Genomic DNA, 25,391 nt, shown 5'->3' with positions numbered 1-25,391 from the left:
TTGAGAGCACCTGAACTTCTTGGAAGTGTTCTGCGATTTCTGGAAGCTTGTTTTACTTTCTCAGTGACGAATGTTTCACCTACAGCAATGACAAAGAGTGATGCAGCTCTAGTCATGCAATTCCAGCATTCTTTAGGTGTAAATAGAAAGCTGTTGGAAATAATTCAAACTGCCATATCTGGGACATAGTATGTACTCTTGGTTTTGGAAATGAGAATATTTTACATCAAAAACTTGTTGGTCTTTCCCCTTCTCCTAGGCTGAAGGACTTAGCTGCACTTGAAGGAAAACATGCATTATTACAGAGTGAGTTGGTAGTCACAAGAGAGACACTGGAGGAATCGCACCTTCAGAGGGATCTGCTGAAGCAAGAGAAACATCAGCTTACCATGGCACTGGAAAAGGTATGGTCACCTTATTCCGAGGCAGCACTTGTGGGAGAGGCAGTTGTGATAGCAAGACCAGCACCGATGCTGTCTCTGGCAGTAGAAGACAGGGACGATGTTGTTCTCCTTCTTGGAAAACGGTGATGAGACCACACAGGCTCTTTGGTGTAGTTAGTGCCCGCGTGCTTATTGGGAACACGGAACTGGGAGTGTGTCAGAGACACAAAAGGGGATCTGGAGTGGCTGCTTCAAGTCAGGGATTTTCCTGTCTTTGTTCTCATGTTGTTCTTTTGTCTCTCCAGGCAGAGCAGGCAGTAGCAGAGTTGACAGGGGCTCAGAATAAGCTGAGTGCTGAAGCAGCTGATCTACGTGTTGCAACAGCGAAGATGAGCAGTATGAATGAAGCCCTTGCGCTGGATAAAGTGCAACTGAGCAAACTTGTGCTGCAGGTGAGCAGAGCTGCCAAAGATCTTGCCAAGGGTTCGTCTCCAGCTGCTGCTGCTGCTTCTTTTCAGACTCCTTGCCTTCCGACAGTAGGACTGTCTGAATATGGAAATGTTGTTCCTTTTTCTGTCCAAGCCAAACCTCCTACAGAGTCAATCTGACTGTATCTTATTTCCTCTGTGCTTCTGTGAGTGTAGCTGGAGCAAGAGAATGAAGCTCTGTCAGGCAAAGTGGGCGAGGTGGAGAGAGCAAAGATCTCTGAGCAGGAGAAGCTGACCTTGTGTGAACGAACAAATGAAGAGCTCAGCGCAGAGAAAGCCCACCTGGAGCAGCTGCTGAAGAAGGCAGAGGAGCACCAGGAGGGGCTGCAGGTAGAGCTGAGGAGACTGGCAGAGGAGAAGGCAGAAACCCAAGAGCAGCTCAGTCAGGTGAGCCCAAAAAGCGGGTGCTTTCTGGGTGGGCTTTGGGCTGCTTGGCTCAGTGAAGCTGTGTCTGTTGGCTTCTGCGGGGTTTTTGTGAAGGAGACGCTTGGTAGTGCTGGAGGTCGGAAGGCTTTGTTTGCTTCCTTTTGGAAGCGTGTTGCTGGCTTGCAGAGAAGTTCTGCAGTTCTCTGAGTTGTCCTCTGCTTCTACAGGTTACTTTAATCCCCTGGCTGTGCTGGCCTCTTTTTTGGCTTTTGAGAAGCTGCAGGGAGATGATTGTGTCCATGAAGCTGAGTAAGACTACTACTCTCACGTGTGGCAAAAGAAGCAAACGGCATAGCTCTTCACCCTTTTTCTGAGGCAAAAAGCCCCGGGGCTGCCTGTTTCTATTTATGCTTCTTGTTGTGAAGTCTGCAGCTTTCAAAGCTGCATTTGTTCGAGCCTAGAGAGCGGGACAAAGCTGCAAGTCAATGTCTGCTGTCCCGTCCTGCCAAGAATGGGAATGACACCTTGAAATTGTTGAAATTGTATTTTAAGACACACACGCAGCTTTGAATTGCTGGAGCCTCTTTAGGCTTTGAGGAAGAAGATGAGAAATAGGGGATGGCACAGGACTGTTTTCTCTGGACTAACTGATTTCAGGACCCGGGAAAAAGAGCTTGGGAGAATCGTGTCACTGGAGGAGACTAGGGAGTTTGTCATCGTTCAAATGTCAGTTCCATAATGTGCAATCCTGGGTATTAGGGGATAACTTTGAGAGGAGAATTGGTTGTTTCTGATGGTCTGTTCTCTGTTAGACAGTCTTAGTTTTGGAGTCCGTGGTATGTTTGGCAACTACAGAGCAGAGGTGTTAGACTGAAGAAAAAAGCTAAAAAATCAGGGTTCGTCTTCAAGCTTGAATACCGGCGAGGTATATTAGACAACTTCTTTGTGCAAGACGCGTAAACGGTATGGTTGACATGAACTGCTGTACAAACAGAGTCTGCCATCTCTTTGGCCACATCAGCCAGACATTCCGAAATCACTAAATGACACTGCTCGCCCCAGGGGCCGTTGCCCTGCCAAGCATCACCTCATTGCATCCAACTGCTTTACACACTGCAGTAGGTGACGCTTTGATGGGTTGGGGTTTTTTTCCTAGAAGGAGAAACCACGTGTATTTTCACTTTCTTCAGCGAGCAAAGTTGCTTTTGCTCAAACTTTGCTGAAAATTTCCAGCACTGGCATAGATTCGGATAGAATCGTAGTTTGCAAGGTGGCAGTTCTGGAAGATGCAGTATTTTTGCATGAAAACAGGTAGTGTGGGGTATGTACGTTTGCCCGGAGGGAGCTGCCTGGTCCCAGGCAACCCAGGAGGGCCTTACACATCACTTCCAAGTGAACAGTGCCAGTGCCTTTTGGCAGCCCAGGGTATGAGTGCGGTATACAGCAGATGCTCTTAACCTTGCAGCCCAACGTCCAGGAGCTCTTTCTCCTCCAGCTGATTCAGAAGCGGCACTGGCCGGCTCTGCCCAGGACTCCAGAGAAAGGACTCCAACTGTGTTTTGTCCCGCTTCCAGGTTTACCGCCAGCAAGAGTCGGCTAGCAGTGGTCTGGAGCAGCTGCGCCAGGAGTCCTCTCGCCAAGGGCATGCGCTGGCCAAGGTGTGCAAGGAGAAGGAATTGCTGGTGCACGAGAAGGCTGCCCTAGAGGTGCGACTGGCAGCCGTGGAGCGGGACAGACAAGGCCTTTCAGAGCAGCTGGCAGAGGCCAGGTAAAGGCGGGGAGGAGACCCTAGGCAGGACATGATTTAGTGTCTGTAACTATAAAGGTGGCCATCATTACACGAGGATTTATTGCAGCCGGCGTGCTTTCCAGCTGTTTTCACCTGCCATGGACAGAAAATGGAGGAATCTCGAGCAGCAAAACCCCAAACCAGTGTAGCATGATTTGAATGTTATTTTTCTGGCAGCTCAAGCTATGAAAGCTCTCCTGAGCCTTGGGCTCCTGTTTCTGCCCCCTTGCCCATTCCTGCGTGAAGTCCAAAGCAAGCCAAGATAATTCCTCAGTATCTGGTACCTTGGCTCTGCATTGAGTAATAATTAAACCATGCAGATGTTTACTGAAACCTGAAGTTTCTCTCTGGTTTTGGTTTCTTGTGCTGTGTGTTTGAACATAGATCTTTCCTTGTCAAGTAGTGGATCACATGGGATCTCCAGATTTCAAGGCTATTACATGCGGACATTGTGAGTAGGACGCTGCCATTTAGGGTGAAGCTGGAGGCTCATCCTGATAATGTTGAGGGCCTTCTGTTTCTAAGCTAACTCTTGTTACCTGTGGCACAGGACCTTGAGTTGGTTACACCAGCAGCAGGGAAACATCTTTTGAATTCTTGCCGGTCTTCGGGAATTCTTGCCCATCGCTGATGTCTGGGTCCTGTACTCCTTACCACATGCTGTTTAGAGACGGACGTCATGGAGAAGTTATACAGGGAAGGCACAAGATTCTGTGCTTCTGCTGTATCAGGTTTCTGAGATCAAATGTGACAAGTTCTGCTTTTCCAAAAAAAACCCCAAAACCCAACCCAACGGATCGAGACATTTGTCCTTGTCTTAGGTGTTTTTTAGAAGACTCCTGAGCTTGCAGAGCTGTACAGATGGTGTTTTAGAGATTGTTTGTCATGCTTTTTGACTTTTTCACTTTACCACTCCAGAGTATGTTGTTGGCAAGGCTGATAAACACCATTTTGACTGAGTCTGTTTCTTGAGAGCTGCTGCTGCTTCTGAGCTCCAGCTTCTCTTATTTGATCCAGCTGAGTTATGTTTGGTCAATTATTGGGCTGTTATTAAATTATTAAATGTTCAGCTGTTTGGTTTTTTTTTTTAAAAGAAGGATAAATTATTTTTTTAAAAAGAGATTAATTAGTTATGAAGAACCTTTGGCAATAGATAATGAAAAATCAGCAACTATTCTTGCCAGATGTTGTTCTCAAGAGCCTTTGGTTGTCACAGTTTTGGACTCTGTCTTTGCTGTTCTGTTTTAGAGACTGACTTTGATTTATCCTTAAAACGGCGCATATTTACTTTGGACTGCCAGAGATTGGCGTAATCAGAAATACGTGCTTGTTCTCCTTCTTGAAGATACATCCTCCGTTGTCCATCAAAGTAGTGAAATCCTACTGTTGTGGGTTTTATTGTTGTTCCACGCAGGTGCCCCTTTACCCTGAAGGCTGTTATCCTGACTGCGTCCCTGTACTAGCGAGGCAGTGCTGTGTATTGTAGGAACCTGGCACCCAGGAGGCTGCGTTAGATCGGGGAGGTCACTTCAGCTCCTGGTTCCCGAATCCTGTGTCTCGTACGCAGCAGTTGGTTGAAGTCTACGGGTGTAGCAATTTGCCTCTGCAGTACTCCAGCTTCCATTTTAAAGAGCGACAAGTCATTTGGCTACTGCCTACTCAGGGAGCAACGCTTAGAGAAAAGTAGCAAGTTTTTCTCTTGGACTTCCAACAGTTTAAACTGAAGGCTACCTGTCTCTGCTTTCAGGTAGTCCTTGTTCAGATAAAATCTAGTTCAGATTTCTTACAAATGCTGCTACAAGCATGAGATTTTACTGTATCATCTGACATATTTCTTTAGTCCCTTTGAAATATAGGGAGTCTGGAAAATGACCTACCTATACCTACACTATGAACAGCATTAAAAAGTCACAAGTCAGCCAGGTGTCGTGGTTTAACCCAAGCAGCAACTCAGCACCCCGCAGCCGCTTCCCCCTTCCCCCTCCCAGTGTGGTGTGGAGGAGGAGGGAAAAAAAAAGTAAAACTCGTGGGTTGAGATAAGAACAGTTTAATAACTAAAGTAAAATAAAATACACTACTAACTAATAATAATAATAATAATAGTAATGAAAAGGAATATAACAACAAAAAAATAACACCCAAGAAGGACAAGTGATGCACAATGCAGTTGGTCACCACCCGCTGACCGATGCCCCAGCAGCGATCCGCGCCTCCTGGCCAACTCCCCAGTTTATATACTGGGCATGACGTTCCATGGTATGGAATAGCCCTTTGGCTAGTTGGGGTCAGCTGCCCTGGCCATGCTCCCTCCCACCTGCTTGCTGGCAGAGCATGGGAAAAAGAAAAATCCTTAACTTATCCTAAGCGCTGCTTAGCAACAACTAAAACATCAGCGTGTTATCAACAGTATTCTCACACTCAATCCAAAACACAGCACTGTACCAGCTACTAAGAAGAAAATTAACTCTGTCCCAGCCAAAACCAGGACACCAGGGAAATACTCTTACCTTGTCCCCCTGCAGAACAACGTGGAAGTGCTGATGAGCTAAGGGCTGCGAGCAGAGGCTGGGCTTTTGCTTGCTGGCACAGACTTTGTGGGCACAGCTACCCGTGTGTTGTAGATCGGACAACAGCAATTTAAGATTTGGCTAGTGAGGTCAAATTCGGCGGGGCTTTCTGTGTTATGCTAGGTTGTAAGTAAAGCCTGGGCATTCCCTCGGAGGAGCCTGCATTGCCATTTTAAATGGCAGAAATACGCTTTCTGTATACAAGTTTCCACAGAACCCATTTTCCATACTCAGGGTAGGGATCTCGAACCACTTCTTACTGGAGTAACTCCCTGTGGGTGTCAGGAGCAAGAAACTCCTTTCTCTCCGTATTTGTAACTTGCAGGTCAGCGAAGGAGACCCTGGAATCCAGCCTGTTTGAGGCTCAGCAGCGCTTATCTCAGCTGGAGATCGCCAGGAGTCAGCTTGAAGTCCAACTTCACACCGTCACGCAGGCCAAGGAGGTGATCCAAGGTGAAAGGCTCATTGCTTTGTTTCTGGTGCTCCCCCTGCCTAGGGAGATGGTATAAAAATAGCTCTCTGTCTGCAGTGCTTCTGAGGAGTGAAGGAGCTGGAGACAGATCCCTCCTACACTGAAATTCAAATGGCTTAAGGTCAGTAAAGTCAGAACCACTGTTTGGGCAGGCACTGAATCTTGCCATTTGTCGTGTTTGCAGGGGAAGTGAAGTGCCTTCAATGTGAGCTGGAAGCGGAGAGGACTCTGATGAGGCAGGAACGGGAAAACATGGCAGAACGGCTCTTGCAGACAGAACGGCAGTGTGACAACACCCTCAGACTCCGGCAAGCTGATCATGAAGTGGAAATAAGCAAGCTCCTGCAAGACCTGGTAGGAAACGATACGCTTTTGAATTCTTTGAGCAAGGTTTGTGGGCTGGCTTGAGAAGAAGAATAGCCTGAGCGTGTGAAATGGCAGCAGTCATCTGTCATAGGCCACACGTTGCTAGGCCAGGCAGCAGAGCCAATGGCTCCTACTTGAAGGCACGTGAACACCCACAGGACTCTGCTGGGACAGTAACTGCAGCCCCAGATTCAGGGTGGGCCTAAGACGAGTTCAGCAGAAGGTTGGGTGGTCCCCACCCAAAGCATGGCAGCAAAGGGGCAGGAGCTTCCCGGACTCCTGTCTACCGTGAAGCGGACTCCTGACATTCCTGCCAGCTGCAGGCACGGGAACTTTGTTCCTTTCTGTCTGTCCTTCCGCGGTTGACAGAGGCATTAGCTTTGGGCTAGAAGCGTATGGAACAGGGCCCTTGTCCCTGGTACTTCAGTTCGTGGCCTGTCTTGTGACTAGGGCATCGGGGTACTGGCCTCTTGCTCACCCTGCAGTCCCTCAGCATCTGTTCATTGATGAGAATGGAGTTGAGCTTTGAAAACAGAGACTCTGAGAACAGAGAGAAATCCCGAGGCGAGAGGTGTTGGGAAACAGGCAGGCATCAGAGAGGGAAGGTGACGTCTCCTTTTCTTCCACCTGCTGACCCTCCTTTTAAGTTCCTTGATAGGATGTGGTTGATGGAGGGCACAAAGCCACTGTGGTGCGCTGTGCTGGTGAGGGGTTGTGGGAGGGATGAAGCTTCCCCTTTGTTTTGAGGAGCTTGGCTGGGACTTTATCTTGAAGTCTTTTCCTCCCCTCATCAGGCAAGCGAGCGGAAGGGCACCATTCAGAGGTCCAGGAGATGCTGGAGCAATGGGAAAAGGAGAAGGCAGAGACAGAAAGGGAGCACGAGAAGAAGCTGTTTGATGTGAAGCAGGAAGTTGCTACCGTGCAGGTAACAGAGTGAAGGGCAGTACCCAGGACATAAAACATAAGTCCTGGGACTGAGGAGGCAAGGACTACTGCAGGCACTGAAAGCACAGAGCCTGGGAAGCTCCAGAGATCCGCAACAGGAAGGCAGGGTTACAGTGGAGGCAGAGCTGGGTAGCAAAGCAGAAAGAAGTGGCTGAATGAATGTGATTTTGAGACAGAAAGAGGAAAAAGCTGGGCCTGATGGCAGGTCCCAGTAGCCTGCTCTCCATTTGTGTTTACAGAACATCACGGCAGAGCTGCAAGCAGAGCTGCAGGAAACTCAGAGCAAGATCGAGGCAGTGGAGAAGAGGCACAAGGGAGAAATCCAAACCGTCAAAGAGGAAATGAATATCCTCCTTCAGCAGCGGGATGCTCTACAAAACCAGGTGACTGCAACAGCAATAGCTACTCCAGTCATCAAACAGGCCGTCTCTCCACTTCGTGCCTTTCCGTGGCAGAGCAGCAGGCTGATGGGGTGATCCCTCGGACTGCCACCATACTGTGGTCTCCATCTCAGCTGCTCTGAAGGAGACTTACAGGCCAGCTGAATCTCAGCTGCCGCCCTGGACAGATGGCCTAGTGCTTTTGCCTGTTTGCCAGCAATCATCAGCATGGATTTCTGCTGGTCTTGTTACTGCTAGCCTTGGTTTTTAAGGTGGTTTTTCAGATGACCATGGTGACCCACTGAGATTTTTAAACAAGTCGGCTGTATCCACTGTGAATCTGGTACTCTCGTGCTAGGGTGGAATTTCAACAACTTCTTTCCTTTCCTCACAGTATGTACTATGGCTGACAGTGACAAGCTGTAGTCTTTGACTGCTTTGTTTATGTTTTACTTGAGGTGGAAGAGTTGACATCTCAGCTAGCAGCCTCTGAAGAGCCTCTAAAGAAGGAGGCTGTGACTCTACATCAAGAGGTGGCGTCTTTGGAAAGGAAACTCGAGAGCACTGAGAAGCAAAGAAAGGATGTCCTGGTGAGGCTGGCAGATGCCGTGAAGGGCCATTTCTTACATGTTTTTTGGCCTTCTGCTAATAATTCTAAGGAGCAACTTCTTCCAGTGGAGAGCTGATTTTGGGTGGTCTCGTACAGGTTCAGTCCAAATCTGAGAAGATACAGAGTGGTTGTTTTTTGGTTTAACCTTTCCAATTGCATTGTTCTGAATAAGTAAGGGAAGATGCCGTAGTCATGAAAACTCCGTGATGATTCAGGGTGTTTATTTTCCTCACTTCTGAAGATTTCTGCCCTTGAAGCTTTAGTCAAAGTAATTTTCAAACTTGTCTCTATTTACATTGCATAGCTTGGGCAATTATTTGTGTCCAAATCCATATTTAGATTTCTAAATATCTGGATCTGGAAAAAGGGGTGAGAAGACAAAGTTTGCTAATAATGGAGAGCTGTTCAACATTGCCCATCTGAGAGCAGACAGTGGGGAATAAATACAGACATTTGAGAAACCAAAGTGCTGATTCGGCTAAATATGTGTGCCAGCAAGGGGAAAACTAGTCCTGATTTCAAACACTGAATGAGAGACTGTGATCTGACCATTACTCCTTCCAGAGGGCACAGTGGGGTTCTAGAGGATGGAACCCTGAAAACCCTACACAGGAGAGGTCCAGAAAAACCCCAGCACCCCAAAAAAGGGAAATCAAATGTTGGGGTGGTTCTCTCTTCCCTTCCTCCCTAGCAGAGAGAACAGCATCATGCCACTGCCTAAATCATGCTTAGTCTGGGCTTTAAATCTTGGCTGCAGTTCTGGGAGCTCCTCCCCAAAAGAACACACTAGAGCTAGAAGAGGTTCAGAGAAGGGCAGAAAGGAAGGTGGGACTGGCTGAGTCAGCTGGGAAAGACGCAGCCTAAAGGGTGGCGCGGGAAAGGTCTGCAACATCCCGAGAGGCAGGGAGAGGGGGGGCAGCACTTGGCTGCCACTGGAGCAGGAGTTCCAATCGAGTACGAAAAGCAAACATACACAGACGGCATTACTGAATCTTTTCCTCCCTGTTTTGCAGCAGGAACGGGACAGACTGCAAGCACTTAAAGAAGAACTGGTATGGGAGATAAAACTTCTTCAGGAGTCGGTCACAGCCTCTGAAACCCGAGCGACTACAGCAACAGATAGGCATCACTCCCTTGAACAAGAACTCCACACCACAGTGTCTCTCCTAAAGATTAAAAATGAGGAACTGGAAATGCAGCGGGAGAAAATCCAGGTGCTCCAGAAAGAGGCAGCACAGGGAAAAGCTTTGCAGGAGAATCTCACTCATGTGACTGCCATCCTGTCAGAGAGAGAGGGAGAAATGAAGGTGTACCAGGAACAGATGAGACTGCTGGAAGAGCAGAAAGAAATGCACAAAACTGCTCTGGATCAGGTTATTAAGGACGTAAGAGAGAAAAACCAGAAGATTGAATCCCAGCAAGAAGAGATACAGGAGCTGGAGAAGCAGCAAGAAGAACAAAGGATTGCTGTCAGCAAAATGAGCAAAGACCTGGAAGAGAGAGACCAGGAGATCAGATCCCTGAAGACCTTGCAGAATCTCCAGCTCAGGCTAACCAAGAAGAATGAAGAGGTTAGACCTCACAGAGAGCAAGAGAAGCTCCTAGAAGCAGCCTTGCACGAGAGGGAACAAGAGACCAAGGCTCAAGGTGAGCAAGAAGAGTTAGACGAGGAAAGAAGAGCTCTTCGGGAAGATCTCCGGCACGTTCAGCAGACGCTGACAAAGAAGGATGAAGAGATCAAGTACCAGAGAGACAGAGTCGGGTATTTAGAGAAGACTCTGGCAGGGAGAGAACAAGAGCTTAGGAGGCAGAGTGAACTCCTGAAACAAATAACGTCAGCTTTGCGATGGAAGGATGGAGGGAGACCCTACAGAAACAAATCCAGAAACTCCGAAAATGGGAGGAAGAGGAAGCAGAGAAGAGGAGAGTTTTCCAGGAGAGAGACCGTCTCTTGCAAAGGCAGAAGGAGCTAACCCAACAACTGGAAGATGAGCGGAAGGCAAAGGGGGAAGAATTGGAGCGTGCGATTGCTATTTTGAAGCAGACTGAAAGCGGGGAAATGGAATGGAAAGAGAAGGCACAAGCACTGACTCTCGCCCTTACCAAGAGTGAAATGGCCAATGGCACGTTGAGGGAAGAAGTAGCCGTCCTGCAGAGTATGGTTTCAGAGAGGGACACGGACCGGTTTCATCATCAGGTAGGCACTGTGACTGATCATCAGTCAACTCAAATGTCTACAAAGGGTTCTAAAGCTGTTTCCCATAAAGATATGGGAATGTATATTCCCATAGATCCATGACCTGCTTGGCCATGGAAGAAACCATGATTGCAGCCAGCAGGCTTGCCTGTCTGTAGAGCTCTGGCCAGAGGCCATTCACCTGCTAGAACGTTTTCTGTCAAGCCAGAACCACTGAAAGTACTACAGCGCTTGCTGTTAAAATTCACTCCGGTCCAAAAGCTGGGGACGGGTAATTGGTTCTCTCCTGTCTAGGCAAGCTTAGCCAACGTGTCGTGGTTAGGATTTGGCATGGAAAGGACAGGCACAGTTGACCAAACTAAGTACAATTTTGTAGCGATGGCTGAAGAGCAGCCCTGATGGTGCTTAGAGGATGCTTTCAGAGATTTAGATTTCTGAGGTACAGCTTTTCCAGTGTATTAAAACTAACGGAGTTCGTACTGCTGCCTGATCAGGTTAAAGGCTTCATTGCGCATTCAGGATGTACTCTCCTGACTTGTTGATTGTGGCCCTTCTAACCTTTCTGGGGCACCAGCTCACACAATCTCCTCTCTGTATGCCCAGCAGGCTACTGCAGAAGGGGAGCAGCTCTCGTGGCTCTCGGAGAAGAGACTCCTGTCGCAGCGGCTGGAACATCTGCAGCGAGCAGTTGCAAGGCTGGAAGTTGAGAAGACTGAGCTGAAGCAACTCAATGCTGAGCTCAGGAGGACTCTTGAGCAGGTAAACCAGGCTTTCACTGCCTCTGCAAAGCCTCACGGTCCTCTGGAACACAACCCCTTTCCACAGAGAGCGCTCTGGAGTCCTCGGCTTGTTTCCTTCCCTCTCCCACCTCCCCCTGTGGGGACACACGTCCGTATTTTCTCTCTCTCCTGGCACCCCACTGCCTTCACAAATGCACATTCACTCCGGTACCACCCTTCTTGCCCAGTGGCCCCATACGCACACACTGGACACTCTTGTGTCAGGATCTGCTTCCTCTCGCTCTTTCTCTTCCGTAGTCTACTTGGAGTGCTTTTGGCCCCCAGCGTTCTCTGGTGCACTTAACGGTCTCTGAGCAGACACCTCCTTGCCGTGATGTCCAGAGGTCCTTTTGCTCCTTGTTTGGTGGCAGGTTTCTGTGACCCTTTCTCCTATCCAACGTGCAGGTGGAACGTGAACGGAGGAGACTGAAGAGATACTGTAGTGGTCGGTCGCTACCAGATGCGTGCGGATTTTCTCTCTCCGACCAGCACAAGGTGCCTGCTTCTCGACAGGTGAGAACAGACTCTTACTCGGTGGGAGGAGGCTCTGGCCATACAGAGGAACAACGGCAAATCCCGGTGGCAGCAGCCCCCCGGTATAGACCTAACGGCAGTCGAATATAGACCATGGCCCTGGCCAGACTGGAGGCCAAAACCAAATCCTTGCGTTTTCTTCACAGGAGGAGTCTCACACGCGCTGCAGTCGTCGATTAGCTGAGTTGCAGAAGCAGGTGAGGAGGAGGAAAGCTCTCATCACAAGCTGCTGGGGCTGTACTCGTGGACACAACTCTGCACGCTGCTACAGCCCGAGGCTTGTTTGGCTGTCAGGGAGCGAGTACACCAGGCGGTGGAAATACCCAGTCAGACCCATCTGTTGGCCGTGGCCAAACACCATCATTCACCTAGGTCTAGTCTCTGGCTTGCCTAAAGGTGGGAGAGGGATTGGAGGAAATGCAGAAAACTGGAACTCGTCGGAAAAGAGGGAGTATTCTAAGGCTGTTCCCCTTGAGTCTCACTCACCTGGTTGACGACTCCTGTTTTCCCTTGGCTCAATTACCAGTGGAGCTTGCATCATATCACTGCGCGTTCCCCTGCCGGGGCTGGCTGCCTGAGTTTCAACATCTAGTCTGCTCTGGCAGATCAGGGTCGCCCTTTTGATCTGGTTTGGCTTTATGTTGACAGACCTTGGTGGTGGAATTCCAAGGTAGCAGGTTCCATAAGCCATAAAACTCCTTTAGGAACTGCTTCTGTTATTTGAGTTCGCTTGCCAAGAAAGAGTATTTTCATGTTCCTAGCCTGAGGTTGGGGATGGCATTCCCGTGGGGAGCACAGCCTCGGCGAAGCACACGTCACTTGGAAAAGAGAGGAGAACCTCTGACCTGAGCTGTGCTCCCCAAAACAGCAAAGCCCTGAGCGCTGCTCCCAGTGCTGGCATCTCCTCCACCCCAAAGCAGGCAGAGGGCAACATGCCAGAGCTGCTGTGGCCGCACTGCACTGCAAACCTGGGAGGAGGTGAGAGCAGCTGGGTCTCTGCCCCCAAAAAGCCCAGCAGGCACAACCCCATGTTGCCAGGAAAGAAGAGAGTTGGAGGAGTTTCAAGGCCTCGCAGTCCTTTAAGGCTCGTTCCCCCCTGGGCTTGGTTCATCCAGTTCTGCTCTGCTCATTTGTGAAATGCTCTGAAGGGAGGAAGAATGAGCGTTTTCTCCCTTTTCGTGTGCTAGCTGTCAAGTTTTGCAACTAGATCATAACAGAACAGCTCTTCAGTACCTTGTGTAACCAGTGGTGCTCCTGCCGAGGACAAAGCGTGTGGAACCGAGGCGGCAGTAGCCCAGATCTCTCCTTTGAAAAAAACGAGCTGGGTTACTAAATCCTGTAGGAACCTCTGTCTTTCATATACATGGAATGTCTCGGTGGTGTACGTGTGAATGGTATGCCGGAAAGAGACTCGAATTGTTGATAGTCTCAGGTCAGTTCAGGGTGACTCTGGGAACCTGTTAGTGCCCATTCCCCAAGTGGGACAAAGCGTTTGTCAGGGCTGGAGTTAGAGGGTGCGTCTTCCCTGACAGCCGGAACCGTGGAGCTGCGGATGGTCCTAACAGCGTGGGCTTGTCTGAGCTCGGCCTTTCGCCTCTTTCAGGTGTCCCTTCTGCAGACGCAGCTGGCGCAAGAACGCAAATGCAAGCAGGACTACATGAGTGCTGTGCAAAGACCAGCCAGGAGCTGTCAGACCTTCACCGAGAGCTGTCTTGCTCCTTAGCAGCTGTGGTCAGGGAGCCCGAAGCTGCTGTTCTGGAGGCAGAGACTCGGAAGCTGGCTCAGCCTCTCTGAGCCTTCTTTTCCTGTAGAGGAGCAGCTGCAGCATCACGGGGTTCCTGTCTCGTGCCCTTCCCAGGAATGCATTACGTTTTGCTGTGGGAAACGGGCTGCGTTTGTTCTCTTTGCCTTTGCAAGCATCTCCTAGTGACGGTGGTTTTTTTAAAGTTTTTTTGAATAAAAGGAATTGTGCAGGACCGCACTTTTTCAGTAGGAAAAAGCAAGGGGTGGGTAAATTGGTGGCTTGGGAAAAGAGGATGCTGTTCTTTTACTTGCGCAAGTCAGCTATTGGGAGGTGTCGTAGGATTGAAGCTCCTGAGTTCATGGCCGTTTCCTGTGAGGAGAGGGGGAAATGGAGGTGTTCTCAAAGCGAAGGGGGAAGAGTACACGCCAGGGATCGAAGGTGGGGCACGAGAGTGGGATTTTTCCTTCCCTCCTTTCCCTCCTTCCCTCCCTCCCTCCCTCCTTCCCTCAGCACAAAAAGCGGCGGTACTCTGCCGAGCCGCTTTGCTCTCAGCTCTGTCGCCGCGACAGCCAGCCGGAGGGGCAGCCCGGCTGTTCTCCGAAGGGCGTTAGTAACCAACTGCAGGCCTGTCAAAGAGGGAGGCAGCGGATGGGCTGGGGAGGGCGCGAAAGCCAGTGAAAGCCGCTCCCTGCCAGCAGCTTGGCCTCGGGGTCGAGCCCTCTCCAGCTAACGATCTCGGCCAGTCCGCGTCTCTCGGGCGTCCTTCCGAGGCCCGGGGGCCGTTGGCAGGGCGGGCCAGAGGAGGGCGAGGCGGCAGCGAGGAGCTTCCCGGCCCGGAGGCGACCGGGAGCGCCAGCCCTCCCCCGCCAGCCCCTCGGCCGGCTTCGGGCCGCGCTGCCGGGCGAGCCCGGGGGCGGTGCCGGCCCGGCCCCGGCAGGCGGGTTTGGTTCCGGGCCGCGCGGCGCCATGGCCTCGCTGTGGCGGCTGAAGCGGTTCGATGCCTTCCCCAAGCCCCTGGAAGACTTTCGGGTCAAGACGTGCGGGGGCGCGCTGGGTGAGCGGGCGGGGTGAGGGCGGCCGGGGGCCGGCGGGCGGGCCCGGGCCTCGCCGTGGGGCGGCGGCCGGCCGGGGGGGCCTTGCGGGCCGGCGCTGGGCGGCGGGAGGCGGCGGCGTGCGGGCTGAGGGGAGGCGGCGGCTGAGGCGGCGGCTGAGGGGAGGCGGAGGCGCGGCGGAGGCGAGGCGGGCGTGCGGCCGCGATCGGCGGGGCTGAGGGCGGCTCTCGTCTCCCCGGCAGTGACGGCTGTCAGCGGGCTCATCGTGGTGCTGCTTTTCTTCTCGGAGCTGCAGTACTACCTCCCCAAGGAGGTGAGGAGCGGCGGCGGGGGGGGGCGCGGCCGCGCCGTGCTGCCTCCTGCCCGCCGTGCCCCGGCGGAGAGGCGGCCCTGCGGGCCGGGGCGGCCTGCCGTGGCTGCGCACCCCGCCGAGCCGCCGCCTCCTCCGCCGCCCCTCCGGGCTGCCCCGCAGCAGCTTCACCCGCCGCAGATGGGTTTGGGGTTTTTTCTTTCCCCCAGCCGGTGGCCTTGACGACGGGAGCGGGCTGCCCTCCCCGAGAGCCGCCCTGCGCCGAGGTGCTTCGATAGCAGGCCGAGACCACAGACCTTGGCAGTCTCCTTTGTGAAGAGGGATCGCAAGGAACTGTGCTGATGCTGCAGGGGGAAGTGGATTACATTTCAGCGTAACAGCTTCTGTGGCAGCTGGAAACAGTCTCCTTGTACACCGAACCAAACCCCGCCTTTAGGGTGCTGCAGTGTGCATCTTGTTCCCTGTACGTCACTTGGCCCCAGCCATATGCGCTCTTCCAGTCTGGCACATTCTTATCCCCTGGCTGAAAGAGTCTGTATTTTCCCTGGCTGACTGGTGACTCGACCCTTAAGCCTAAACTTGCACCTTACTACATTTACTTTGTGTGTGTGTGCATACCTGATAAACCTATTTTAGTTGATGTATCAGTTAGAAGTTGTAGTAAGCGGTCCTTGGCTCCATAAACATCTCCTCTACAGTATTTGCATGTTATGACTCATCCTTGTACTTCAATACAAACCAGAAACGATTCTGGCAAAGTGCTGCAGTCTAACAGTAATACTGTCCTGACTTTTCCAAAACATGAGCTCCTTCTTACCTTTACTGGGAGACAGTGTAGTTCTGTGGATCAGCATAAACGAAATTTGTTGAGTTGTTATCACTCGGATTTAACTTTTCTGTTGTTGAAGTTGAAAGGCTAAACTAAGCCAAGAGCTGAACAATCGGTAGGTTTCTCCTGTGAGGGTTTCTCCAGTTGTCATGGGAATGTGGTGATAGCGTTCTTACTGCTGTGTCACTGAGCAGCCTTTCTGTATTCGCAGGTTGTGACATTACAAATTTAGTGTCTGGGGACAACAACTATTTACCATTTTGTGTAACAGGTCCAGTATCCGTCACAGTGTACTGACTGGGTCTGCTTCAGACAACATTCTAACAAAGCCTTTGTGCAAGTAACGTCTGATGGACGCTCCAGGAAGGCTTACAGATAGCCGGTTCTTTCTCTGGAGGCTGTTCTTGAGATGACAAATGCTACTCTGTTAATTGGTCTTATTTCACACCTCAGCAGGCTCTATGCATACCGTTTCAGGTGGCTTTGGGTGCAGGATGCACAAGTTCCAACACAAAATCGTTGCATTCATGTGTAGAACACATTGTGCATTGTGTGTAGAGCAAAACGCGTACAAGATAGCGTTTCTAGACATGTCTCATCACTTTGAATCCTCTTTTCTCTTAGAGCTGGGGAAAGAAGAAGTGTTTGATCCAAACTCTTTGGATGCTGATGGCTGCGAGAGCTGTTGTGGGCGGAGTCAGAGGACGTTTGGTAACCTTTACACCTTTTTGTATCTTCTTAGCACTTGAATTCATAGTGTTCTGTTGCATGCACTTTTTTTTTTTCCAAATGTCTGTGAAGGTCTGTGCAATGAAATGCTGGCACGTGTTCAGAGAATGATGAGAACTGTTGTGGGTTTGGTATGCCTTTGGAAGCTGCAGAAAACAGAAACCTGTTTTTTGTGGTGACCAAGGTGTTATCCAGAGGTCAGAAAAAGTAATGAAGAAAGTTTGCCATTAACCGCTCCTCCCGTTTTGACAGTCTTGCCCTATAAAACAGAGAAGAGGAGGAATAGAAACAGGCAGATGCTTTGTTCACATGGGGAAGTTCCAAACTGCTCAGAGCTGTGGGACACTGATGTGGTTTTTGTAGCAAATTTCTTTGCCCAGGAGTGATCTGACTGTCTAAATGGACGGGCAGAGCCCTCTTCAGAACCAGGAACTGCATGCAAACAGCTTGCATCCTCATGCCAAAATCTCAAAAAGCACCTCAAGAAGCTCGAGCTCCTTCAGGAGCATTAGGCCACCTTTCAAGGTCCAGTCCCTGATGTTTGCTTTGTTGCTTTGTTGAAGAAGCAAAGAATCCACCAAGGATTCAAGTCCTGAGCTGGAGCTCTCTTTCTAGCGATAGAGATGGGTAAGATGGTGCTCGTGCTTTTGCAGGTGTTGTAATAGTTTGTGGCGATGCCAGAGAAGCATACAGGCGGCGAGGCTGGGCCTTCAAGAACCCGGATAGCATAGAGCAGCGCAAGAGGGAAGGGTTTAGCCAGAAAATGCAAGAGCAGAAAGAAGGAGGGCTGCCAAGTGTAATGGTTTCCTGGAGGTCAGCAAGGTGAGAGACGGGTTTTGCTGTGAACCTGCTGCGTGATGGTGGTGCCTGTGAAAAGGCAGAGTCGGGGCGTTCCTCTCTTTGCCAGCTGTAGGTGTTTCCAGGAGCGTAATATAATAAATAACCCCGGGGCCCAGCAAGGTGCTTGTGCCCGTAAAGGGGTTCAGTAGGAGAGTCAGGAAGAGCGGTGGGAAGGGGCTAATTGTCCGTTTCGTTGTGTGGGCTGGTCGGAAGCATGCCGGCTGGAGAAAGCTTAGCTTTTCGTACCGTCTAGCTGGCGAGTCTTCTTGCCGAGGTTTCTGGAGGAGGAGAGGGCAGCTTCTTTGAGGGGAGGTTGTCCCGCCTGGCCTTCTAGTCTTAAAACAGAGAGCACCAGCGGATGCTGGAGATAAGAGCAACCACCAACTTGCCAGCAGAGGTGCTGGAGAGAGTGAGATGTTCTCTTCTGTGGAAAAACAGTGGAAGCAAGGCTATTGGAGTTGGCTGTCAAAGCTGAAAACGCTCAGAGAGGTGGTTTTTGCAACTGGTGTGTGAAAATGTGTCCGAGATGTACCAGGTAACTAGCCTGTCATTTGGCGGGTTACCAAACCCAGAACACTTGGACTGCAGGTTACGTCCCAAGCACTTCTAGAAGTCAGGCCCAGCTAATTCTTTTTTTTTTTTTAATGCAAACTCTGGATTCTTTTACGTCTTGGTGTACTTTTTCCTGGAGACCACCTTCTTTGTTTCTGGAAAGGAAAGCTTTTACTCACGAAGCCAGACATTGTGATTTGAGCATCATCCGTGGGTACCGAACCGTTCGGGGGACCCTCTCTCACAAAGTGTGATGAGCAGGAAAGATTCGAAGGGGCATGCTGGAGGTAGCGAGGGTCCCAGGGTGGGTGTCACGGGGGGAGTTTCTGGGGGCCGTTGTTACGCACTTGGAATATTGCACATCTCCATTCTCATCAGGTCTGCAGTTAACACAAGCAACAGGCTTGCACAGGCGTTGAATGTGTAATGTAGCACGTGAGCTTGGGACATTCCGATCTTCCAGGGGAGAGTGTGTATGATGCTAGTAAGTGTCAGGGAGGACTGGCACCTAATAGCCATATCCCTTTCAGATTCCAGGATGAAGTTTTAACAACCTTTTTCTTTTTGGGTTTTTTGCCTTGTTTGTTTTGTTTGGTTTAGTGCTTTATTTTTTGCATGCACCTTATTTCATGGGTCTATACATAGGATCACCGTTGTTTATGTATCAAGGGGTTTTTTTACCCTGCTCACTTTCCGTCTCAGTTACTTTCTCCATTCCTTTTCTGTGATACTGTTTTGTATTTCCTGCAGCAACAGTCAGTTCCCTCACAGTAGGGTTAATTCCTCTTTCTTCCCATTTATATGTCCACTAAAATAATTTGCATAGAACAGTTTATTATCAACACCAGTATGTAATTATGGCTTTCAACAATGACTGCCTGTGAGGAAGAGGGGAAATTCATCCCCCTGTTGGGACAATATCTGCTGATATTGTCACCTATGAAAATGAGTTGCTTGGTGTCTTCTTCTTTAAACAAACATTTACAAAGCCAAGCACTAGTACGACTGCTTTATTTATATAGGTTCAGACCTTTTAATGAAAGATTACTGTCTCCTGCAGGTAGCTGGAAATTTCCACTTTGCCCCAGGGAAAAGTTTCCAAACAGTCTTCGTGTACATGGTAATTTTCTTTTTGCTGTTTATTGTGGCCTTGAGCTTCCAAGTGTACCTGACCATTTTCTTTTAGTATCTTTGCATTGTTATCTCATAATAGTAACAGGACTGCCTTCAACGGGGAGGACATTGTGAAGTTTTGTTATAGAGGTTTAGAACCATCATGAACCAATAGCAAAATGGTTTCTGTTGGTGCTGCCACATGGGTGTGGAAGAAACTTTGGAGGAGAAGGAGAGCCTGCCCAGAAACAGTCTCACTTGTTCTACAAAACTTTGCTGCTCTGCTGTAAAACAGCCTCCAGTGAGGTGTTCAGCCCAGGAGCTGAATAATCAGTATCTCTGGAAGGGATAGCTTGGAGAATGCCTCAGGAGAATTTCAAAGCAATTAGAACTTCTAGAGTACCATGTAAGTTGTAAAGGGACTTCCTCAAGTATCTAATATAAATGCACAGTGGCCAGAGCAATAGTGGTAGTTTAATGCCTCGTATCTTTAACAGGAACTTGATTAAAAAGATTTGTTGTTTAATGGAATGTTTGCAGTTCCCTTGATCAAGTTTTTGAAGCGTGAAGTTTGTAGTAAAGGTTTCCGAAAGAGCTTTAGTTTCCAGCCTGATTTTTTCCCCCCCTTCCCATCACTCATTCCAGTTTAACCTGTACCACTGAGGCAAAGGTCAGGGGAGAATGTGAAATGTGCTTTGTGAGAGTAGCTAGTGTATTTGGAGAAAAACTAGCAAGCTTTTGAGCACAGTTTCTAAAGATTAAATGAAGAAACACTTTTGTGCAAAAACCTTGCCTGTTTTTCCCCACAATACTAGTTGTTCTAATGAAATATTTCGCTTCTTCCCGCAGAACTTGCTTATGTGCTCACACTAGCATGACAACAGCAACCTTACTACAGCTAGGATTTACAATTTCACAGCATGTATCTAAGTTAACGAGACGCATCTCTGCATTGCATCTGTTCTCTGTAACAGGCATGAATGCAAGCTGGCTGTCCTGAGAGCCAGTACTTTGTGTACGGAGAGGAGGGGGTGAGGTCAGGATAGCTCTCTCTGCCCCAGAATTCCTGCAAATCTGAACTGAAAAATGAAGGGCTTACACTGGGGAAAACACAGGTGAAAACCAGAAAGGACTATGTAGTTACTGCAGACTTTTGGAGGCAGAGTTAGGAATATCGGTGTTTTGAGGACAGTGAAAAGGAGCAGGAGGAGGGATGATGGGCAGACAAACTTTCCGCTTTCTGGGAATTCTGTCACATTAAATAATGAGGAATAAAGGCTCCTAATTCTTTTCTGTATATGCAACTGTTTTCAGCTCGTGGGATCTCCTGAGTCCGTTACCGGTCTGTTGAGATCCCTCAGTGGCTCTCTTTCGGTACTTTTCCCCATCTCAACCGTGAACTCAGGTGAACGTTTTGCCATTTACAACACCCTTTTGCAAGGCGTTCAGCAGGTCTGCTCTGCTGTAAGAAAGAACACCTCCCCTCGTGTGCTTGCTCCCACTGGCTGTATCCTGATGGCCCGTGTTCCTCTGCTGGGCAAGAGTGAAACGGTCGCTGCCCGCTTCTCTCCCTGCCTCTCAGGATGTCGTAGACCTTTTCCTGTGCCAGCCTGCAGGCCGTGTCTTTCCCCCGCTGACGATCCCGGCTTACTCCGATGGTCCCTTTGTGGGAGCCATTCAAGCCCTGAGCTTCCTTGCTGCATTTCTCTGAACCTCTTTCAGTTCAGCTCTGTCTGGAGGCACCAAGGCTGCACCCAGGATTAAGGTCCTGGCTAAAGCGTGATGTAGGCAGTGGCGTAATGATTTTCTTCCTTCTGTTCTCTCTTGCTTTCCTAGTTATTCGTAACACGTGATTTCCCTTTTCCCCCAAAACTTAGCCCGTGAGCTTGGCATTCTAAATGGCCTGAGGGTTTTTGGTAGAAACAAGCCCCTAACATCTCAAACTTTCTCAGAAAAATGCATTACCCAAACCGTACGTGACCCCAGACTTATTTCTTCAGTATCCGTATACCAACGGTAATCTTTGTGCCCCGAGGACCTCTGACGTTTGCTGTGTTTGTTTCCTGCCAGGTGGTAAGGACTGACCAGTTTTCAGTCACACGACATGAGAAGAGAGCCGACGGGCTACTGGGAGACCAGGGTCTGCCTGGTGTCTTTGTGCTGTGGGAACTTTCGCCGTGATGGTGAAGCTGGCAGAGAACAGAGGTAAGAGATGCTTCAGTCCATGTTTGTTCAACCCCTCCGTTGATTTTGGCCATTTTGCATAGCTTAGAATTCCATCCTCGCTTAGGCACAGCAGGGCGAATGCCTGAAAGCCATCCAAGCCCCTTCCCAGTGGGTGGAGAGGAAGAGGCGCTCCCAGATGCCCTTCCTCTCCGTGTGACCGTCTGAAAGGGACTGGGGTTTTTCTGATACTGCCTGAAAGCGTTTGAATCCAGTTATCAAGATGGAGAAGGAAATTGGTGCAGCAAGCAGAAGTCTGATACAATGGGGTCTCGGTTCAGACTGATTTCCTCAAAGTCCTTTTTTAATGGGAAGGCTAGATTTATAGAGCATACCCATCTTGCCAGCACCTCCAGCAGCACCCACGCTGATCCAGCCTCGGTTTACTTACTTACCGGCCATTTGCTAGAGCAGCTAGTGTCTGCGTGTTGTAGCCGGCGTGGAACGTCTTTTCTTTCCAGGTCCTGGCCGCTTTGGCTGCCAGGGGCACGCTGTTGACTTCCTATTCGAGTGGTCGTCAACCCAGACCCGCAGATCTCTTCCGCGGGGCTGCTCTCCAGCTTTTTAGCAAGAAGCTGTGCTAAAATCCCAAACCCCCGCATCTGCTGGCGTTCCCTTGCTCAGCTAGATGGGTGACCTTCTCCTAAAAGGAAATTACCTGAGTTAAGCAGGACTTGCCCCTTCGTGACCCCGTGCTGGCTATGAGCGATGACTGCATTGTCTCTCAAGGGTTTTTCAGTAACTCCCAGGATAACCTTCTCCTTAATTTTACCAGGCACTGAAGATGTCAAGAAGATGTGGAAGAGTGACGGCGGATTGGATGAGGGCCCCGGGAGGAGCTGGAGTTGAAGGAGAGTGAATGGGCGCAATGAACGTGAAGCAATTCCTAAAGGAGTTTGTGCCTTATGGAACCTGGCTGCGTACATTGGAATTACACCACCAAGGTCTGTCAGCGTAAAGCCAATCCAGATAAAAAAGCGGGACCCCTAATCTGCTGAGCATGTCTAGAGCAGGCTAGATGTTGAAACTCAGGCAGCCAGCTCCGGCAGGGGAATGCGCAGTGCTGAATCGGAAGCCAGCGGTGGCCCACGGAAAGCCGGGCGTCAAGGGGACTTCACGGCAAACAATATGCGTAGGCGAGGGAACACCAGCAGTGGAGAGAGGGACAGAGCTGACCTTCTCTCTGAAATAATAGGGGGCACCTTTGTGAAACGGGGCTTGGAAGCCTGAAAAACCCCTCCCACTGCTCTGGCAGGTAACCCAGAGGTAGGAGTGGGAGAAGTGGCCGTCTGCTGCTGAGAGCATCTCCCAGGAAGTGGGCGATCCAGGTCCAAGTTCCGCTCTTTCCCAGACCCAGAGGAGTGCCCCAGCCAGCCAGCTGAGGACTAGTCTTTGGGCAGAGCACCTTCCTTTTCCTGCTGAACTGCTGAAGTAGGTCCACGGCGCAGGCAGACACGGCAGTCACGAGGGAAGGGGGTTCAATCAGTTAGCTGTAGCAACAGAACTTCCGACGGGCCTGGAGGCTTCCTGCTGGAAACACCCTTAAGGACACAGCTCGATGCTTCAGCAGTATTCTCTGGCTCCCTTGCCAGAGCGGAGCCTCATGGGCTTGACTCACCTGAATCTTCCAGGCATTTTGCCCTGACCACCTGCGAAGATTCCCGTCCTCAGGGAGACCAGGGCGTACCAGACCCATAAAAGCAGATGGAAGAGAAGTCTGGCCGCTGCTGCTACTGCCACTGCCGCTGTCAAAGGATGCAGCAGGGTTCAGCAGCTGGAATGTACATTCTCACACGGATAAAACCAATGCCCTACAGCGCTTAGGTCTCTGACTCGGTCCGATACTGGGATCGGTGATTAGCGCGGAACAGCAATACCAGACTAACGACTGCCTGAAGGCTCTAAGCTCTGGCACTGCCTCGGATCCCTGGAGGCGAGGCAAGAGGAGGAACGGTACCGTCCGCTCACCGAAGCAATGGGTTTGCTAGGTGTTTTGACTCTGCCAAGGGGTGGAGTGTGACTGTTCCCGTCAGCTCCTGCTCGGATTTTGGCTAACCCAGCTCATGCTCAGGCCTGCTGTGTGCTGGGAGCAGCACCATTAGGTTAAAGGGAGAGCACCAGGTAGGCAGCCCAGGTGGCCAGAAAGAGCTGAAGGGCCACGATGCAGCCGTTATCCCCTGCAGCTGGCTGTCTCCTGCAGCCATCATCTTTGTCTGGCAGGATTGTCTGAATCTGCTGACTTTTGGAAATGGTAGAGACCAGACTTCCAAGCTGGAAGGTATCAAACATCAGCTTACCCCAAAAGCCTTTGAAGCGGGTCCAACAGCAGCCGGACTGCCGAGGCTTTCGGGCTTCCCAGTGTGATACAGGGGACGCCTGCGCTGTGACAGAGGTGGAAGGATGAGCGCTCTCACTAGGGAGCTAATTCTTTTCTTTTTTGGCTCGTAAGTGCAACAAATTCAGTGTTACAGGTTGTGAGTTATGAAAGCTCGTGACTGGAGTGGTGAGTGAGTGAATTCGTGTACTAGACGAGTCTGGGCAGAGGGGCCTGAGCCCTGTTGTCTCGGATTTCTTCATGAGCTCTTCATGAAATAAAGCTTACTTCACGGAGGACGTTGTCCTGTAAATTTGAAGTTTTCTCTCCCTACGGGTTTTTCTGTCACTGCTTGCAGCCTGTCCCGCTCAGTGCTGCAACGCAGGGGGAAAAAGATGCGGTCATTCCAGCTATACACGCTTGGTTTTCGTACTAGGTCAGACCTCCTGTGCTGCAGTGGCAGTCAAGGGCTGAAGCTGGAGCTTTGAGGAGGAAGCTCCAGCTGTTGAGGTGGCTTCCCTGTGCGATGGAGCTTGTCTGGTGTCACTGGCGGGCGCAGCCTTCTTGCCGCCGGTGTCCCCGTGCCCCCCCCCCGACCCTCCGGTGTCAGGGACTGCTTCCTCCCGCTCGTGCTCTCCCAGACTCCCCAGGGCGGGCTTTTTGCCCCCAACGTTCTCCCGGGGCCCTTAACGGTCTCTGAGCAGAACTCGCTGGAGCAAAGCGCTGCCGGGGCGGCCTCTCCCCCGCGGCAGCACCGCAGCCCGGCGCGGCACCGTCAGCGAGGAGCGAGGAGCGAGAAGCGAGGAGCGAGAAGGGAAGCGCTGCCCCGAGAGCGGCCCCGAGCGAGCCCGGCTCTCCCGCCCCGCGGCCCGGCTCCCGGTCGCGGCCGGCGGGCAGGGTGAGCCGCTCCGCCCGCCCCGGCAGGCGCCCGGCCGCGGCCCGGGGCCGCCTGAGCGCGGTCCGCCGGGGCAGGCCGCGGAGCAGCCCCCGCCGCGGGGCCTGTCAGGCGGCGGAGCCCCGCGGGCGGCGGGCCCGGCTGGAGAGCGGGGCATGGCGGCGCGGAGCCAGGCCTCCCTGCGGCGCCGGCTGCAGAGGCTCGCAGGAGGCGCAGCACCGGCAAGCGGTGCTGGTGCGGAAGCTGCAGGCGAAGGTGAGGAGCGGGGGCGCCTGCCCGGGGGGGAGCTGCCCGGGGCCGGGCCGGGGTGCCCGGGCCGCCCGGGCTGCGCTGAGAGGGGACTGGGCGGCGGAGAGCTCGGGGGGCGAAGGCGCGGCCCCAACGGGGCCTTCCCCGGCGCTGCCGCGGGCGGGACGGCGCCGAGCCCGGAGCTCGGGGGAGGCCCCCGGGGGAGGCCCGGGAGCCGCCCCGCTCCGCCCGGCCCGGCCCGGCCCGGCCCGCCCAGGCGCGCTGGGCGCCTCGCCCTGCCGCTGTCAGCCTCCCGAGCCTCTCGTTCGGTCTTTGCCGCCCTTGACTGAACTTTGCCGCCTGGCTTGCGAACGCCTTGGTTTGGCCGCGTTAGCAGGGGCTGTCCCAGAGGCAGGAGTCGAGCCGGCGGGGGTGGTTTTGGGCGGCCCCGGGCAGAGGCAGGCAGCTCGGGCCTGGTTGGCCCGGGGCGCAGGAGCGGTGGCAGCGAGGAGGGTGCCAGAGCTGGGCGGAGGGTCGGGGCAGGCCGTGCCCTGCCCGGCCCAGTGCCCGGCGGTGGTCAGGGCGCTGCCGTAAGGTCATCCTGCTTTCTTGCCCGTGCTGGTCTTGTGCAGCTGAAGAGAAAGCCGCGTTCTGCACTGGCTGAGCAGCACCGTGGCCAGCACTGA

General features: G+C 51.7%; 1 long non-coding RNA gene and 1 pseudogene across 2 annotated transcripts; both read left to right on the top strand.

Annotated features, from left to right (window-relative positions):
- LOC127028921 (centrosome-associated protein CEP250-like) overlaps nucleotides 1–25,391 on the top strand; it is a 56,093-nt pseudogene that overhangs the window by 9,957 nt on the left and 20,745 nt on the right.
- LOC127028941 (uncharacterized) lies at nucleotides 15,393–21,209 on the top strand. 2 transcript variants are annotated; one of them, XR_007768101.1, is made up of 4 exons: nucleotides 15,393–15,445; nucleotides 16,083–16,288; nucleotides 16,436–16,522; nucleotides 21,116–21,209. It is a non-coding gene; the product is annotated as an uncharacterized LOC127028941 (long non-coding RNA). The 2 variants fall into 2 exon arrangements; XR_007768100.1 differs by lacking the exon at nucleotides 15,393–15,445 and having other exon boundaries at nucleotides 15,499–16,288.

This window comes from Gymnogyps californianus, unplaced genomic scaffold (genome assembly GCF_018139145.2).
Source record: "Gymnogyps californianus isolate 813 unplaced genomic scaffold, ASM1813914v2 HiC_scaffold_49, whole genome shotgun sequence".
NCBI lineage: Eukaryota > Metazoa > Chordata > Aves > Accipitriformes > Cathartidae > Gymnogyps > Gymnogyps californianus.
This window is presented reverse-complemented; position numbering and strand designations above follow the sequence as displayed.